Raw genomic sequence first — 13,027 nt, 5'->3', positions numbered from 1 at the left:
TGTGGGCTCGTCGTCTAGAATTTGCTTTGATTTGAGCTGAGCTCTCGCCAGATCGCCTTTCAAAGCTCACCCCTCAGACAGCAGGTCGAGTGCTTTCCTGTCATCCCAACTTTGTGCTTCTTAGGTGATCAGAGTGAGAAACGATGCTCCAGGCCCAGTGTTCTCCTCTTTTCCCTGAACTTGAGCTGATCTGTAGCCTACGGAGCCCTCTGGGGTGTGCGGCTGCGATAGGACCCAGGCCAGGGTCGGGACGGATGCACTGGCGTCTTTCTGATGCATTTCCTGTTGGAAATCAACACAGTGTGTCCACTGGGGGAGAGTCTGTCACCAGAGGGACACGGCGCCCAGAGGTCCAGCCCGAGGCACGTCCGTCAGCAAAAGCCCCCCAGGCGGGTCCCTTCCTCCCTCTGTGCAGCCTCTTCCTAACCTGTAGGGGTAGGGCGTGCACCACAGACACGCATGCTCTTGAAAATCTCTAACTCTGGGAATTTACGTTGACGTTTTCCTCCATCGAGAACACGCCAGGCTTACGGAACCCTCAGGGCAGCTCGGCCAGCTTTGGGGCTGGACACTCGGAATGGCTCATGGGGGCAGGGCCCTGGTGTCTGTTGTGCGTCTCGGCCTCCAGGCCTGGGAGGTCTCTCCGTCCAGAACTGGGTCCCCGGCATGTGCACCCGCAGCGGTGACAGAGCTGTGGGGCCGTTATCGCCGATGCACCGGGGACCTCGCTCGGGCGGTGGGTGCTGGGGTCGGCGCGGGATTTCCATGTGGCTTTTTCCTTCCCACAGCCTTGGCACCTCCGAACATGACCGTGGGCCTGGGTCCTCAGGCTAATTTTGCCACTGCTTCAGTGCCTCCCATGAGGTCTCACCCCTTACCAAGATCTCTAAAGGGGCGAGCGAATCTTTGATTCTACTGGAATTTTTGCTAGATAAGGTCTTGCTTGAAATAGTTAGGTCTGAGCTTGCAGATGCTTACTGAATGAAGTGTTTATCATCATATACGTATGTATGTGTGTGTATGTGTGTATGTATGTATATGTGTGTGTATGTATGTATGACACGATATGCCGAATGAATGCATGCCATCCGTCCACAAGGATTCACACTGAATCCTTGAAACCAAACGTGCACTTGAGCCGCATCCTCAGAGGTCCTGGGCCTGCCTCACTCCTGGAAGGAAAGGAGTGAGCTGAGACATGCAGGCAGAAGAATCCCCGGAACAGGCCAGCCGGCTGAAAGCGCTGGTCCCGTAAGAGGTGCCAAGTAAGTCGCGTCGAAGTGAACGTGTGCTCCATGCCCCTTGCTGCCCCCTGGACCCCGTGGATCCACCCTGTGGTCTACGCTCTGCGACCCCTCTGGCTGCGCGTCCGGTCCCCGTGAGGTCTTCTTGCCCCGTGGACAGGCCCTGCTGGAGAACTGAATCTCCAGGTCTGAAGGCCACCCACCCCCAGCCTCTCAGCTCCACGTTCAATGCCACAGGCTCTGGCTGTCCTGCCTTTTGGGGCTGCAGCGTGGTTACTTCCCACAGACACTCGGCATCTTTTGTGGGGCCTCTGGTGATGACCTCTAAGGGGGTGGGGTCTGTGTTCAGCAAACTGGGTGCCACTCCCAGTGGGGGGTCCTCGTCACCCAGGTACTGGCATGGCTGTTGGATGGTTATTTAAGTCAGCCAGCAGGGTGGCACCCCCTCCTCCAACAGGGCAAAGGCGTCCAGGGCCCTGCCCTCGAGCAGCTCACAGACGGATAAGGGAGGGAAGACCCTGTACCTGTCAGCTTTTACACAGGAGGCCGCATAACAAACTACCCAAGTCTCAGGGGCAGCAACAATAAGCATTGCTTCCTTGCTCATATGCCTGTGGGTTGACTGGAGTCAGTTCGTCTAGGCTGGGCTTAGCTGAGTTGGTGTCTGAGCTGCAGGCTGGACACCGGTGTTCACCATCTCTCCGTCCTTCCTAACCAGGGGCCATCCCAGGCCTCTTCTCACGGCACAAGTGCCAGAGAAAACAGCAGAAACACAACTGTCTCTGAAGGCCGACGGTTAGAATTGGTACAGTCACTTCTGCTCATTCTTTTGGCCAAAGCATTCTCATGACCAAGCCCAATGTCAAGGGGAAAATATACTCCCCCCCGACCCATGGGAGGATTCATGGTCACGTGATGCAGAGGCCGGGGGAAGGATCGGCCACGGTAGTGCCATCTACTCCGAACCCAAATCATTCTAACAGTATCTAGGAGGCAAAGTGGGTCATGGGGGGCTTCCCTGGTGACACAGTGGTTAAAAATCCGCCTGCCAATGCAGGGGACACGGGTTCAAGCCCTGGTCCAGGAAGATACCACATGCCGCGGAGCGATGAAGCCTGTGCGCCATAACTACTGAACCTGTGCTCTAGAGCCCACGAGCCACAACTACTGAGCCCACGTGCCACAACTACTGAAGCCCGCACACCTAGAGCCCATGCTGTGCGACAAGAGAAGCCACGACAATGAGAAGCCCGCACACCGCAACGAAGAGTAGCCCCCGCTCTCCAAAACTAGAGAAAGCCTGCGCGCAACAACGGAGACCCAATACAGCCAAAAATAAAATAAATTAAAAAAAAAATAGTGGGTCATGGGAGAGTCCAGAGAGTTGGTGGCATTCCGAGGAGGGAGGGGTCACAGCCAGCTGAGAGTCAGGGAAGGCTTCATAGAGCCTTTGGGCTGGACCTTGAAGACTGGACAGAATTCAACAGAACCAGGAAGAACATTCCAGTAGATGCGACAGCCTGAGCACAGCTCGGAGAGGCGCCCTGAGGACAGGAAGTAGCGGTCACACCATCTGGGCCATCAGGGACAGGACAGGATGGAGAGTAAACAGAGGCCAGACTGTAGAGGCAGCTGGGAGTCTGAGGAGAGAGGGCCAGGAATGCCAAGCAGAGGAGCCTGTACTGCATTCAGTGGGCACTGGGGAGCCATGGAAGGTGTTAGAGCAGGGCAGGGGGCAGGGCTCTGCTGCAGGAAGGAAGCCGGGTAGCAGGAAGTGAGACGGGGGATGGAGAGGCTGGACGAGGAGGCAGGAGAGATGGAGAAGGGCTGAACCACAGGAGCCACAGGAAGAGAGTGAAGGGTACCAGGAGCCACGTCCACGGGGCTTGGTGTCTGAGGTGCAGGCGCTGAGAGGGACAACGTGATGAGAGGAGAACGGTGCCCCGGGGGAAGGAGATGAGCCTCCTTCCAAGCACGTCAGGCTGATGACCGCCACCCAGCAATGAGGCACTACGGCCACTTCCAGCCAGTGGGTGACACGTGACATGGAACCTGACAGTGGGCTTCAGGCTTTAAGAAAAACCATCCCAGGGAATTCCCTGGTGGTCCCGTGGGTAGGACTCTGTGCTTCCACTTCAGGAGGCATAGGTTCGATCCCTGGTCGGGGAACTAAGACCCTGCAAGGTGTGTGGTGCAGCCAAAATAAATAATTTTTTAAAAAAAGAAAAGAAAAACCATCCCAAGTCCATCACGAAGGCCTTTCCAGATCATCACCCACTGCCAGTTACCTCCGGTTCCATGCCCTCCCCCGGCCTCCCATTTCTTTCTACTCCGGATCTGGTGAAGTGATCCCCCCACCCCTTGTAGCCATCCCCGTTAGCAGGTTTGTCATGGGCTAATCAGCTTAGAATCCCACAGGCACCGGCACGATGTCTCAGCTAGAGGATAGCGTCGTGCGGAGACTTTGGGGGGATCCTAGTATGACACGAAGGGCCCCTGAGGTCATGAACCCGGAACAGGGGCTCAGCATAACATCACCCCAGGGCTCAGCCTCAAAGCATTTTCCAAACCTCAGGTCAGGGCTGTGAGGAAGGGTCTCCACGCCCCCGCCTGGAGAGAGAAGCAGTGTGGTGTCCAAATAGCAAACTGCAGGAACCTTCCAGCCATTTATAGGTCCTGGCAGTGTAGGACGTACAATCTGGGGCACGTCCCGGTGGAAGGGAGGTGGGGCGTCCGTCTGCGTGTGCTGAGGGTGCGTCTTGCCAGACCTCAACCCCTTCACTGTGGGCGGTGGTCACGTGCCGTGGGGCCCCGGGCTCCCCTGCTTGCAGTCAGTTAAGAACAAGGTGGGACGGCAGCCGCAAGCCTGGGTCCCGCGTCCTCAAATACCGGAAAGCACAGCTTGCGCCTCTCCACCTGCGGTTCCCAGGGTCAGGTCTCGAGGCAGGGGGTGTGCGCCCGAGGGGATGGCAGGACCCCAGCCGGCGCCCCCTCCCAGCCAGCACGCAGGAGGCTGCCTTGCCCGGCTGCACCGCGGAACCGCACTTCCCAGGCTTTTAGGGGAAGAGGCACGCTCGTGAATAATTCAGCCTCTTTCACTGAGATGCAGACGCCCTAATAGGACTAATGGACTCGCTGCCTCCAAACCCGACCCTTGTGGGACTTATTCACCAATTGCTTCTGACGTTCTGCAGTGACACTCCCTAATGAAAGAGCTGCTGCACCAGCTCCTTAAACGTCTTGTGAACCCTAATAAACTAGACTGTGTCCCTTTTAACCAGCAGACGCCAGCGAGGCAGGTGAGTGGTCCCTTCACCCCTTCAGCCCCAGGAGGCAAGTGGCAGCTACCTTCTTTGGGGGGGATGCTGCTGGGGAACAAGCATCCTGGGAACAGAAATGACAGGGACGGCTTTTGGGGATGCATTTAGCTGATCAGAAATTAGACCCTCTATGTGTTTTCAAAGCGGAAAACCTCAAAAAAAAAAAGAAAAAAAGAAAGCCACAGCCCTAGGTAACCACGGGAGGGAGGAGGGTGGGCGTTCTGCTGCTTGAACCTGCTCGCTTCCCAGCCCCGCTGCTCTGCCGCCCAGGGAGACCTGGGCTGCAGCTGGTACCCTGTCGGGTTCCCCACTAAGATCCAGCATTTTCAAGTTTCCCCCCTCCTGCAGGCAGCAGGAGGCTGGGTGCTGTCTGAAAGGTCTGTTTCGAAACATAGGCCTGAGAGAGCCGGGGGCTGCTTCTTTGGGCCTTGGTTTGCTGATGCTTCGAGAGCAAAAATAATTTTGTTTTTGCCCTGACGCGATGCTGTGCATTTTCGAGCTGCGCTCTGGGATGATTTCGAGCCGCTGCCCTCCATGCTCCCGCTTTAGGAACTTAGGCCGGTTTCTCCGGTGTCGAGACACGTGTCGCCGTTTCAAAGAGACTTTCCGGATTCCTTCCGGATCCCATGTCTCGTCGTGCTTTGGTGGCTTTCAGTAAACAGACCTCAGTTCAGGCATTCCAGGTGGAAGTCTCTTCAGCAAGGTCGCGATTCCCGTGGACTTAATGAGGTTAATGTCTCTTTCCATTTTTCCATGTTACGCGGTTCATTCCTGTGAATTCCCCAGACCCCCGTCCACAGGAATAGATTTGCAAAAGGCAGGCCCCATCACGGGGGGGGCCCTGTAGGCTCTGTAAGTAGTGATGGCTATTAAAGAGGGCTGATTTTTCCTGAGATGGGGGGGCAGGATGGCAAAGAGGAGTGAGCGGTCGGGGTCGCTGGGAAGCCAGGTGGCCAAGGCAGGAGCCCCAACAAGGGGAGTCTTCAAGGGGCCCCTCACCCAGGGACCCAGCCCTGCTCGCCTGCAGAGGAAGCTGGCTTATTACGCTGTCCTCTCCCGCTGGACAGCATTGGTGACGGTCGAGTCCCTCTGTGTCCTTCCTCCCCCACCCTCGAGGACCTTAGGAGGACGAACGCCTCCCAGCCCCTTCCTCGCTGTGCTCGGCCCTCCGGTCACAGACCCCCTTGTGGGCGTCAGGTCCTCACCCTCCACCCTAGGTCAGGGGCCACTGTGCTCGCCCACGGCCCACCCCTCCTCCCACGAGTCCCCTGGCCCAAGGCTGCCCTGCGCCACCAGGACCCTCACGTCCAGCAGGAGGCTCTGGGCTCCCTCCCTGCGGCTGGTGGCCCTGCCCCACCCCGGGGCCCCTCCCAAGGCCGCTATAACTCGAGATGCGGAGAGATCCCAGGCAGGAGGGACCCCAGCCCCAGAGAGGCGCCCTCCAAGTCCTGGCCGCACCCACTTCACCCATCTCCCTAGGGGGGTGTCTGCACCAGAGCGGGGCGACGGCTAACGTCCACACTTCACCCTACACGGCTCCCTCGAATCACTCAGGCCCATGTTCACATGCGACCTCTGGAGAGGCCCCGCCTGCCCACCCATGTCCCCTCCACCCCGTTTTGTGTATTTTGTCCTCATGCCACGTATCATAACTGGTGCCAGGGTCCACACCTCGTGGTTGCTGGCCACCTCCCACACGTGGCCTGCTCCCACGGTGAGGCCAGCCCCGTCCAGTTTTCCAGGCGGGTCCCGTGCCGCCCGAGGCAGCCTGCACAACAGGCCTCTGCTCATCCCACTTCACAGACGTGGAGACTGAGGCTCGGAGCAGCCCAGGTGCCTGCCTGGGTCGCACCGAGTGGGTGACACGCCCACTGGACGGGGCTGCCCGTGTCCAGAAGCAGGGCACTCAGCCACACTGTCATTGCAGCTCTGGGGCCGGGGCTAGATTTCCAGAGCCAGACCAGACCAGGATTGCTTTTTGCGGGTCATGTCTTGAAAGCTCTAATGGCTATTGATCTCAGCCTGGCTGGGCCTGGCTGGGAACCGTCACGTCTGAGGTGGGTCCTGCTCTTCGGGAAGCACCCCTGTAACTGCTGCTTGCCCAGCTGTTCCCTCTGAACACGGACCCCCAGGGAAGCCAGGACTGGCCTGCTTCTGCCCCACACAGGCCACACAGACGCCTTTGAAGCATCTGCCTGACGGGTAGTGGGCAGCGTGCACTTGGAGGGGAGGGGAAGAGTTGGCGTTGCTACCTGTGGGCATCCATGGTGCCACGTCCAAGGTCAAACCCACCCACCCCCACCGAGCCTGGGCCCCCTCTGCTGCCCCAGAATGATTCTCCTGGAAGGTGGGTATTTTCGTGTCCTGCAAAAGCATCCCTCAGAGACCTTAGTCCAAACCCTTGGGGGATGCTAGAGGTTCTGGGCCCCCCTGTGGGTCTGAGATATGGTGATGCAAGTCCTGGCCCAGGAGAAGGCAGCCTGCAGAAAGCCTGGGCCTGAGTCAGGGGGCCAGCCCAGCCCCTCCAGGTGCTGGCAGCACGGCCAGGGAAACACCCAGTTACTACTTCGGTAGCTGAGGGTGCAGCAGTGAAAGTAGATGGAAAAGTCCCTGCCCTCCTGGACCTGACCTTCAGGGGGTCAGATGCACCAAACAAGATGACTAGAGAGGACAGAAGCACGTTGTCAGGTGATGATACCTGCCGTGGAGAAAGGGGGATATGAACTGGGAATGGAGAGCTCACCTGAGGAAGGACCAGCCCAGGCGACCCCAACGCCCTCTCCGCCCTAGGGACTCTGCAGCTGCCTCAGCCCCCAGGGCAGCCTGCCCAGCCCTTCCCAGGGATAATGGAACTTGTTTTCCCTTAGGGCAGAGGTGGGGACAATGCTGGTTCCTCCAGTTCTCGGGCTGGGCTCCAGGGTCCAGCTGACCCCAGCTGAAAAGACGCATCTCACCTCGGTGACGGTGACAATTCTGGGGACATGGTGCAGGCATCTGGGCCGGGGCAGAGGCCCTTGGTCAGCTGTGGGGGGCGGGGGGCGGGGGAGCCCCTGGATTGTAGAACAGCCCTGGCCCCTGCGGCCGTGTCCGTGTTGCCCAATCAAAGCCGCTGCAGAATGTGGACACACAGCTGTGATGCCGGCCCTTCACTGAGCTACTCACGTGTGTGCGTGAACTGACACAAGGGCAGCATTCTGTGCACACACGTGTTCCCCTCTCCTTTCCTTTCTTGATGCTGTCTCCTGGGACTCATTGCCTATCAGTCCACGTGGAGACACCTCACGTGGCTGCATAAATTTCCATTCTGTGGATGAGCCGTCATTTACATAACCCATTTCCTATTGATGGACATTTACGTTTTTAGTTTCCAAGTGTAATCATCCTTTCAGATGATGATTTAGCAATGGTTCTTAACATTTAAGCTTTGCAATTTCCAAACCTGTTCCCTCCGCCACTTCACTCCCTCCTTAAATGCATCCGCTCAGTATTTCTATTGCAAAAACTCGTGGATTGTGACACAATTGCTTTGAGCATGGAGCCCAAAGAACTGTGCTGGTGCAATGGCGCTTTCTACAAGCAGAGAATGCACATGTGGATAACATTTCCCTTTACCAGGCTGTGAACCAACAAATAGGGCCTTCCTGGGGGAGCGATGTCCCCTGGCAAAATCACACTGGAGTTTGCTTCAGCGACAGGTGTGCTTATGCTGCTTCCCCGGACGGCCCTGTAATTGGTTTTACCCTGGGAACCCCTCCAGGGGGTGCCGTGAAGTCCTCCACTCTGGGGGCCGGGCTCTCTGCATGCTCCTGCCCCCTTCGCATTTGGAGCATTTTGGGGGGGGATCGCCCACCTGGAATGCAGCTTCGCCTGTGCTTGCCTCATGGGTGCAGGGGCAGAGGGGGTGGCTCAGCCAGAGTTCCCGGCCAGTGCAGCTTTGAGGACCAAGAATCTCAAGCCAAGAGGTGTTTACATTCCGGGGCCAGGCCCTGTCCCCAGGCGCCAAGAGCCCTTGGTGGCCACTGTATCTGGAGGACGTGTCCCTGCTGCAGCCCCTGCCCCAGCCCCAGGGCCAGCGTCCAGCCTGGGCACCGGGGACGGCGGGATGCTCTCTAACCCATCACCACTCGGCGTTTCCCATCCGGACAGCGGCAGCTCCCGGGCCGGGTGGGACCATGTTGTCCATGACGTACAGCGAGAGCCTGAGGAGTATGGTCGGCAGGTGTCACTCAGACTGGGCCCTGCACCCCGTCCGCCAGGCCAGCACGCTGGAGCTGCAGCAGCTGCGGGAAGTGCGGGCAGCAGCCCAGGCCAGGAACATGGAGAGCTTCCTGCGCATGCACGGCCTCTCCCTGGACAGCTGCACCGCCCGGTGCACCGGCATGAAGTACCGGTAAGGGCTGGGCTGGGCGGGGACAGGAGGAGGTCCCCTGGCCGAGGAGGGGGCCGAGGCAGGGGCTGCGAGAGGGATGCAGCCCAGGAAACGGGGTAATGGCGTCACTGTCAACTGGGGCAAACTCCTTGGGGTTTAAGAATGCTGACCGTGGGACTTCCCTGGCGGTCCAGAGGTTAAGACTCCACGCTTCCACTGCAGGGGGCACGGGTTCCATCCCGGTTCGGGGAACTAAGATCCCACGTGCTGTGTGGCACAGCCAAAAATAAAAGAATGGGGCTTCCCTGGTGGCGCAGTGGTTGGGAGTCCACCTGCCGATGCAGGGGACACAGGTTCGTGCCCCAGTCTGGGAAGATCCCACGTGCCACGGGGCGGCTGGGCCTGTGAGCCATGGCCGCTGAGCCTGCGCGTCCAGAGCCCGTGCCACAACAGTGAGAAGCCCGCGTACCGCAAAAAAAAAAAAAAAAAAAAAAAGGAAAGAAAAGAACGCCGACCGCATAGGAACGTATAAAAGAGGAAAATGAGAGTCTGCATAGTCCTTTCCTCCAGAGATAAGCTCTGCTGCGTTTGGTGTGTCCTCCATGGGAAAAGAGTATGGTTTCTTGAAAAAACTTTGCCGCAGGAGTAAACATACTATGTCATTTGTCTTCTTGCCGTGTCATTGGGACACATTAATTATCAGGGGTTGACTAAACACAAATTAGGGGAAATCCCTCAATTCATCGTCTCTACCAACAAATCCATCCCAGCACCAGAAACCCGTGCGAGGTCCTGGGGACCAAGATGTGCTTAAATTGGGCCGTCCTCATGGGAAGTGGCCTCTGAATTGGTTGCTGCAACTACGCTTGTAACTGTGACCAGCAAAGGCTGTGGAGTAGGTGTCCCTGTGTTCTCAGATGCGGGCCTGTAGGGTTTCTTCTGAACCTCAGAAAGACGTTCTGTTTAGCTCGCTTGTCACTGAAATCAGCATCTGGGACAGTGCTCTGACCTGCCCACTTTCTCCTCTGAAAGCCTCAGAAAGTGGCCAGAGGAGCCCCAGAGCTGGCGTTTGAGTTGATAAGTTACATATATGAGGCTTTCTTCCTGTGCCTCCCAGGGACAAGTCCTGGCCAGAGCCAGTTGGCCAGAAGGGACCCCACCCACCCACCTAGTCTATGGACTGTTGCCAGATTTAGCAAATAAAAATATAGAACGCCCAGTTAAATTTGAATTTCAAATAAACAACCAGTTTATGCCATCATCGGGATGTAATAGCAGAAGTTATTCATTGTTTATCTCAAGTCCAGATTTAAGTGGGTGTCCTATATCTGATTTGGTTTCCATCTAACGCAGGCCCCAGGGGTTATCTGACTGTTCTCTGGAGAGAAGAACAGAGACCAGCCCTGTTGCTGTAACATTTTCTCCTGTGGACAAGTGTTTGGATCTTCAGCATGAGGTTGTCATTTAAAGATATAAAGCACTTCTGCCCTGAGTCCATTAGATGGCAGGATTCTTAAGGCTTTGCATTATAAATCCAGTTGTAAAGGAAGGACAAAGGGTCAGCTAGTTTGGCCTCGAGGATCTCCTGATTCTGACGGAAATTTCTCAAGAAGGAGATGAGGGTCTGCATTTTTTCTTTTTCTTTCTTCTTTTTTTTTTAAAGATTTTTTTGATGTGGACCGTTTTTTAAAGTCTTTATTGAATTTGTTACGGTATCGCTTCTGATTTATGTTTTGATTTTTTTGGCCTTGAGGCGTGTGGGATCTGAGCTCCCTGACCAGGGATCAAACCTGCACCCCCTGCACTGGAAGGCGGATTCTTAACCACTGGGCCACCAGGGAAGTCCCCGCATTTTTTCTTTTTTTGGCAAGTCATTGATACTTTTCATTAATTCAGCAAATGTTTACTCAAGATCTATCTACTTGGCTCCAGGCAACAGGCTTGCCAGATGCTGCAGGAACACGACAGACAAGGTCCCTCCCCACCCCATTGGACATTACATCCTGCTGGGGGATGGCAGAGAAAAAGCAAGTAAATGCCTAAGAGAGTCAGGGAGGCCAGGGGCAGCTGAGAAGCCAGCCATGTGAAAGGAGGACCAGTTGAAGACATGGAGAAGAACTTTCCAGTCCAAGGGGACAGGGGCACATGTGAGGAGAAAAGGCCCAGGGCCAGAGCGAGGAAGGCAAGTAGAGGTGAGGCGGGGGGGGGGGGGCAGGGGGGCCGGAGCCCGTCCCCCGTCCCAGGGAGACCTCACCTCCCTCGGGTGTGGATACCGTTTGTAATGGAGGGGGCGCTGGGGTGAATTTTGTCCCCCCAAATTTCATCTACCCAGAACCGTAGAATGTGAAGCTATTTGGTAATAGGCTCTGTGCAGATGTAATTACTTAAGATGAGCTCACACCGGAATAGGGTGGGCCCTAAATCCAGCGCATGGTGTCCTAATAAGAAGGCCCAGTGAAGACGCATAGGGAAGAGGCCCTTTGGTGGTGGAGGCAGCAGTGGGAGGGACGCGGCCACAAGCCAAGGAACCACGGCCACCAGAAGCTGGCGGAGGCCAGGATGGATCCTCCCCTGGAGGCTTCAGAGAGAGCGCAGCCCTGCCCACACCCAGATTGCAGCCTTCTGTTCCCCGGAGCTGTGAGAGAGCCAGGTTCTGTTGCTTGAAGCCCCCCAGTTCGTGGAACTTTGTCATGGCAGCCCCAGGACCCGAACACAGCCGGGGGGTGTGAGTACTGGAACAAATCTCTTATTTGCCTGACACCCCAAGGAAAAGGTCTGTGTCCCATCTGAAACATGCTAGACTAACTGTGGGGCTGAAACACCCTGGGGAAACCTGCTTCCCAAGGAGCAGAGCTGAAAAGAAAACCACTTGAGCCTTTAGCATTTGATGGGCCAGACGTCGCCCCCGTAGGGCCGCCCTTTATCTGGTGGATTTCATCTTGCTGCCTCCAGGGGTTTCGGTTAACTGGGAAGAGGGCCTCGGAAACCACGACCAAGGGTTATTAAAGATCCCAGATAGATGCCGTTCCGCGGTTAATGTTCCCGGCAGCAGCTGGGCTGGGACTCAGCTAAACCTGGTCTTAAATATTAATATAAAAAAGATAAAGCCTCCAGATAAGTGCTGCTCCGTGGAGCAAGGCGACGACGTACCTCGGGCCCAGACACCGTATCAGCCGACCTGAGCCTGCAGCTGCGGGAAAAGGCTTTCTTGTTAACTTTTCCCATTTTTTGTTTTTAACTGTCCTCAACTCTTGCTGTTTAAAAGAAAAAAATGCACGGAATTTTTAAATCTACACAGTCCCTGTGTAAGCTCCCCTTCCCCATGTCCACCTGGCTGTAGTGATGGAGGGTCTGGAGATGTGGCCTGAGACAGGGCAGCAGCTGTGGTCACAGGCCGGCCAGAGGCTGTGACCTGGGCCCAGGCAGTGCCAGTCGGGCGCCGGGCCTGGTTCAGGTGTGCTCCTTGTCCGCTACCCACGGCGTCGGGGATGAACCCAAAGTTCCCACCATGCGCGGCCCTTCCTTCCTTCCTTCCTTCCTTCCATATCTCAAACATGCAAGCTCATTGCATCCTCAGGGTCCTTGCACATTCTATTCCCTCCCCTGGAAGGTGTGTCCTGCAGATTTTCACAAGGCTCCCATCAGCACATCTTTGGCCTCAAAGAGACTTTCCGCACCACCCAGTCTAAATAAATGCCCAGTGAGTCATCCTCAAGCCCACTGTCCTGTCTCTCTTACCTTGTTTTTGCCCATCTGCACCCCACTGAGAGCACAGCCTCTGTCTGTTCCCAGCACCTAGAACATTTCGAGCCTCTGTAAGTATTGCCTGGGTGGCATTATGCGGCCTTGGTCTTAACCCACTTTTCAGAATATTCCCCTGTAAAGTACGTCTCCTTCCTGCTGCTTCCTTGGCAGCAGGACTGGAAGCTGTGTCTGAGACTCCCTGATGCAGCCTGGAGGGCGGGGAGCCCCGGGCAATGAGCCTTGGTCGTGAGCTTCTGGTAGGGCGGGCCGTCCTGCGTGCCTGTGGTTTTTGCCTCTAGATCGTAGCCTCTTACCACGAGCCTCCTACAGGAATCACGGGCAGTATTTGA

At 56.5% G+C, this 13,027-nt stretch overlaps 1 protein-coding gene across 4 annotated transcripts in view; it reads left to right on the top strand.

Annotated features, from left to right (window-relative positions):
* KCNAB2 (potassium voltage-gated channel subfamily A regulatory beta subunit 2) overlaps positions 1 to 13,027 on the top strand; it is a 96,843-nt gene that overhangs the window by 42,411 nt on the left and 41,405 nt on the right. The gene's annotated exons all lie outside the window — the stretch shown is intronic.

Source organism: Lagenorhynchus albirostris, chromosome 2 (genome assembly GCF_949774975.1).
Source record: "Lagenorhynchus albirostris chromosome 2, mLagAlb1.1, whole genome shotgun sequence".
Taxonomy (NCBI): domain Eukaryota; kingdom Metazoa; phylum Chordata; class Mammalia; order Artiodactyla; family Delphinidae; genus Lagenorhynchus; species Lagenorhynchus albirostris.
This window is presented reverse-complemented; position numbering and strand designations above follow the sequence as displayed.